The sequence below is a fragment of the Eptatretus burgeri genome, chromosome 12 (assembly GCF_056783735.1).
Source record: "Eptatretus burgeri isolate ZD-2024b chromosome 12, Ebu_testis_v1, whole genome shotgun sequence".
Taxonomy (NCBI): Eukaryota; Metazoa; Chordata; class Myxini; order Myxiniformes; family Myxinidae; genus Eptatretus; species Eptatretus burgeri.
This window is the reverse complement of record NC_140972.1, coordinates 28,135,372-28,141,347: the sequence shown is the minus strand read 5'-3', so window position 1 is coordinate 28,141,347 and position 5,976 is coordinate 28,135,372. Positions and strand designations below refer to the sequence as shown.

Below are 5,976 nucleotides of genomic sequence, written 5' to 3'. Positions count from 1 at the left end.
AGCGGCACGTGGACCAAATGCATGATCGCTGTTCAGCGTCACCCCCCCGCACACCTCCCCGGGCCGAACGATGCGGGACCCCCACCGGTAGTATCGCCGACACCTGACGTTGTGTCGCCGGGGCTGGCTGGGCCGACGCCGAGGGGGTCTTCGCCTGATGCCGTCCTACCCGGGGACGTCGGGCAGGCTGGGCGGTCGGGGGTGGCTGGTGTTGCGGAAAGTGCGAGTCCGGCGAGGGTGTCACCTCGACCGAGCCGGGAGGCGTCTGAGCCTGGGCTGTCTGGTGGCGCTGCCCGTCCGAGGCGGGTCAGGGTGCGGCCGCGGTTCTTGGAGGATTATGAGTGTTGATGGGTTTCAGATGGTCATGTGATTGTCCGTTCATCGTGTGACGGGTCATTTTACGAGGGGAGGAGTGTGCTGTGTCACGTGATTGGGTTTTCGTATATCATGCCTCGCCCGCTCGGGGTGGCAGGAGTGTGCTTCTGGTCGCGCAATAAAGCGGAGTAGATGGTGGCCCGCGTGCTTCTTGCGTCCCACCGCACCTCGTACACTCCAAGAAGGAAATGGAAGAAGAATTCTACGTTCGCTTCTCGGATTTGCCTATTCCATATTATTATAACGACTGTGTTCATATAAATTATTCATTTGTTGATTGTAAGTGAAATCCAATGTTTAAATTGATTTTCATTGATTTATTTTCATTCTGAAGGAGACGACATGTAATGTAAAGTAGTTCCTGCGGCTCGATCCTGATCGCGTTGATCTCGCGAGACTGGGAATGCTCTTCGGTTTTGGGACTAAGCGAGTTACCTCACCGTACCTACAAACCCTCCTGACAGCACCATTTCACCACGTATCGGGACTTGTATCATTTATTTTCATTCATTTATTATCGTATCGTTTTATTGATGGGATTCTTTCCATATTACTCAAGGTAGCTTCAGCTTAACACTCTCAGCTCTATGACGTACTTTGTCCATAACATGAAGACATGTCGGTATAGTTCGCACGAGTAGGGTCACTTTCAGATCGTTTGCGAGAATTTTTATCCCGGATTGTGTAACGTTTTCTGTTACCATTTGTGATTGTTGGTTAACTGTTGAAATCGGTATTTTGTGCGTACCAAGTACCATGTGTTCTTCACGCATCACGTGGTCTAAGTACTCGTGTCTGGCTCGTGACGTGTGTTCCATCTTCCAGTCCTTTTTTTTTTTTTCCTTTCCGTGTTTTATATGTGTGGCCGTGAGAGTACAAATCACAACAATAGCATTACAGGATGAAGATCTCGATTTGCGGTGGCTGGACATGACCCGTGGAGCGCGGTTTAAAACGGTACCAAGTAGTGCACTGTACCTCTGCCACACTGTACCGGTGTTCATGTGAAAGCAGGTCGTTTGCTTGGTAACTTGCTTTATATTTTCAAAATTATCTTCTGAATTGTTTTTGCTGTATATGCCATTTATAAAAACACTGTTTCATTGGGACTTCAATATATCCGGTGGTTCACCATGTGATTTATAGAATTTCTTTGTGTCAAATTCACCTTTCTGAGGTAGTCAGCATGTGCAGAAGAGGGTTTTACATTGCAGACTGTTTTCTCAGGGTCGCATTACACCTAACCCCTCAGCGGTGACGGTTTGTCGACGACAGACGTAATGACGTCAGCGAATGACCGTTGATGTCATGACGTCATTACGCGTCTCAGCGGTGACGTCACACGTCGCCATGCAAACGAATGTGAAAATTAGAAAATCTGCAAACGTTCCCAAACCTGTCCGTCTGGCGCGATCTCACAGAGCCCATGCTGTTCATTAGAGTCTACAAGAAACTTTGTAACTGAACACACCAATGCTGTCTATGTTAGCATCATGCTGCAGCACTGAGATACTTCAAAATATACATAAGGGTAATGGTAGCACTTCCGAATGCACTGCAGACATTGGGCGGCGACGAGGACGTGTTTCACCGTCACACGCCTTCTCCCCATATCCCCATCCACTTCCCACTGGGGTGGTCCTGAGGTACCGGTGCACACTTTTTTTTGTATACCTTGGTCGAGGCTCATATGAGAGCTAACACACAACGCACAGCAAGGGGGCATGAGACAAGAGGGGCGGGAGTGGGAGGGACAAAACAGTGGGGGACAGACACATTAGGAGATCTGTGGAAGGGAGAGGGATGGGACGGGGAACATGGGGAAAGGAAGACGGACATTACAGGGACTATCAGGAAGGAAAGCAGGGGAATTGAAGGAAGTGGGCTTGGGTGGATTATCGGGGGTAGAAAAGATCGAGGATTTGGATGGGGGAAGATAAGAGGTGGTGGTGAACAGCTGTTTTGAAGGCCTGGAGGGAAGAATGGGAAAGAATAGAGTGAGGGAATTTATTCCAAAGGCGGGAAAAAAGAGGAATGAAAGCGTGAAGGTGAGCAGTGATTCGTGATTTTGGTAGTTTTACCAGAAGGGGGTTGTTGGCGGACGTTGAGCGCCCTGTGGAAATGTGTTGGGGACAAATCGCAGAGAGAGCAGGGGGGAGGGGCAAGGCTGGAGAGGAGACGGTAGAAGACAGAAAGACCACCGACCAACCTGCGGTGATTGAGTGAGAGGCCCAAAGACTCAGCTTCATTGCGGGAGATGACAATGATCCAAAATGCCCTGGTTTCGACAGCGTGAAGCTGAGAAAGGTGGGAGGCAGGAGCACCAGCCCAGAGCGGAGAGCAGTACTCCATCAGGCTACGGACAAAAGCTTTGTAAGTGGTCAGGAGCTCAAGAGGGCCGAGGAAGGACTTTGCACGACGGAGGATTCCCAGTCGGCGACTGGCTTTGGAGGCGAGGTTGGAGATGTGACTTTCCCAGGAAAGGTCATGGCAGATAGTGAGACCCAGAAGCTTGAAAGAAAGGACTTCATCCAGAGGATTGTTGAGAAAGTGGATGGGGGGGGGGGGTTCTAAACGGTCCTTTCGAAGAGACATCGTGAGAGTGTGAGATTTGTCTGGATTGAAAGACATGTTGCACGTGTTGGACCAATTGGACCAGATGACCATTCTCATCCCATTCTAATATTTTTACTCAAGTATCCTTGTAATGGCGACAAGCTAAGACAGTTCCCTAACTGACGTCATACGTAAAAAGGAAACATTAGAAAATCACTCATCCAGAAACCATCGTCGAAGAATGACATTAAAAAAATTATTAAACGTATCTCCTCCGAAACTGCCGGACGGATTGTCGCCACTTTCGGCATGCGGGTGCTCTGTGGTCTAATCGTAGAGAATGTAGAGCTACAATGTAGAGCACTCGCCAGGTGGCTTAAGCATTCTATTTGAAAACCGTTGAAAAGGAACGGATGGCTTGGCAAGCACAAGCGAGTTGCTTGGTAACGGAACACCCCCTGACAAAGACCCCATCCCCATCTATGTAAATCTATACTAACGTGTGTGTGTGTGTGTGTGTGTGTGTGTGTGTGTGTGTGTGTGTGTGTGTGTGTGTGTGTGTGTGTGTGTGTGTGTGTGTGTGTGTGTGTGTGTGTGTGTGTGTGTGTGTGTGTGTGTGTGTGTGTGTGTGTGTGTGTGTGTGTGTGAATATGTCTCCTCCATAACTCCAAAACTATAACCCTGCTCCGTCACCCTGAGCACGTTGTTGTGAAATAACAACTGATTTCTGAGCCGTTTGCCATATTATCGTATTTTCTAAATTACCGATCGAAATTTTTTTTCCACCAGTCACACGCAGCTGTTCATAAAGAATAATGTTTGTGACCATATCCCTAAAACGTCTCAAAAATGCAACGTTGTTTTTCGGTGAAAGCGACTTAACGTTTCTGGGTTGTTTCCAGAATGTACTGCAGTTGGTATGCAGACTGACTACAACCTGCCGATCCCTGAAAAATTGCCGATATCGGCTGTACTGTGTCCGTGCGTGCGTTCGTGTTGTACGTGATGTGGCTAAGAACCTACAATATTAGGTTGTTTTTGCCCACCTCCTATTGTAATTTTTCTTTTAATCTTGACCTATCACATCTTTGTGTTCTTTTTTGTTTTTTTTTTCAGAAAGAATCTCGTAACTCTTTTGACCCATTCGATGATTAGACCCTATTGACCCCTAACAACTACTGTTGGAACATACCCCCCTGGACCCTTTAGACCCCCTTTTAAACCCTTTAGACCCCAACTACTATTGGAAAATGCCATTTAGACTTTTAGACCCTGACCCTTATCGATCCCTTGAGACCATTGAGGCCTTTAAATCCCCTGAGACCTGCAGATCTTTTAGATCCTCTCAACTTGTTGGACCGTTCTGGACGCACACCACGCAAACATCCGATAGAGGCTTCCTGCAATATACAGACTCTCCTTTTTAGGTCAGCTTGCTGACCTAATATAACCGTTCGATATCCTCAGGTCTGTCCGTCTGTCCGTCCGTCAACAATTTTTAGCTCGCCTGTTCGAAGAACAGAGAGCTATAGCGATACCCCCGGCGTGAGCGTGAGCGTGAAAATGTTAAATTTTTTGTATTACGGAAAAATTCCTTGACTGATTTCGATGAAACTTGGTGGGGGGGTTAGGTATGGTCCAAGGATCATGCCATTAGATTTTGGACTTGATCCCCCCCCTCCCCCCAAAAAAAATTTGTTAGAGAAAAAAAATTTTTTTTTTTGCATTTCTTCATGTTTTTAGTGATTTCTAACCCCCCCCCAAAAAAAATTGAGAATTTTTTTTTATTTTTTGCATTTCTACATGTTTTAAGTGATTTCCACGCCCCCCAAAAAAATTGTAAGAGAAAAATAATTTGCAACTTTTTTTTCAACAAAATTTCGATTTCTTTTTTTTGCATTTCTCCATGTTTTAAGTGATTTCCAACCCCCCCCCCCCCCAAAAAAAAAATGGATAAAAGAACTATAACTGTCAGCACTGTTGACATATTTAATGAATAAGATACAAGGTTCACTTGAGTGACCCAGCAGTATTGGCGGCGGAGGTTTTGCACTCTCCCGAGTGGTCCCCCTCTAGTTTCCTTTCTAATGTTTTTATCTACCACACTATTTTTTATACGATATATATATATATATATATATATATATATGTATATATATATATATATATATCGGGGCGGATTATGTGATACCGGTCGTCCGTCCGTCTGTCTCTGTCTGTCTGTCCGTCCGTTCCTGTCCGCACTCTAACTCCCAAAGTTTTCAACTTTCACGTTTCGTATTTGGTACATAGGTACAGACTGTGGAGACGGTGTGTCATGACATACGTTCGTCATCTAAAGTGGTGCCATGGCAACCAGGATGCTGTTTTCCATGTAGTAGCACAATTCTGTATATACCTTCTTGTTTGGGCATATATTGTGCTCACTTGCGCTCTTGTTTCTGATTACAATATACAATTCCATATATTACTTTATAATTATACTTCACTGCAATGCTTTATAAAAATATTAATTATTAGACTCGTCTTTTAAAAACGATAAATGTATAAACAGGCGAGCATTGGGTGGCTTTGACACCAACTTTCTGGTTATTTTTCTATCTCCTCCTCGACGTCTCGGCCGATTGAGTTGTAACTTGACACGATGATAATACTAGTTGCCCTCTATAGATCGTCTGAGCCCTTTTTCGCATTTTCACCATTTCACATTACAGGGTCATCAAGTGCAAAATGACCGAGTGGTTGAATGGCCTATAAGGAAGCATCGGAGGGATATAATGCAAAATGGGTTTCATAGGGATTATTAAGAAGATTTAATTCGACCAACTAGTTTCTCGTTACCTGTGTCGCCTGGTCCTGTTTATTGGGCAACATGAGGTCCGCTGACTTCAACACTGCTTCGCGCGGTTATTTTAACTTCAATTCAAATTCTATCTTCACTTTTCATTGTCCCTTAGGCTGATTAACACTCGAATGCATTACGTTTTGTGAAAATTGAATGTTTATATCCTTGGTCTGTGTGGGAATATATTGCCGAGAGGGGTA

The 5,976-nt window shown here is 45.4% G+C and overlaps 1 protein-coding gene across 3 annotated transcripts in view; it reads left to right on the top strand.

The window, feature by feature from the left end:
• The first annotated feature begins 1,057 nt into the window (after positions 1–1,057).
• Positions 1,058–5,976, top strand: part of LOC147015321 (uncharacterized) — a 21,613-nt gene continuing 16,694 nt past the window's right edge. Inside the window, exon 1 of one of the 3 annotated variants that reach the window (XM_085849964.1) lies at positions 1,058–1,389. The gene's annotated coding sequence lies outside the window, so the exon portion shown is untranslated. Of the gene's footprint in view, positions 1,402–5,976 lie in introns of all 3 variants that reach the window. The other 2 variants (XM_085849965.1, XM_085849963.1) reach the window with 2 other exon arrangements.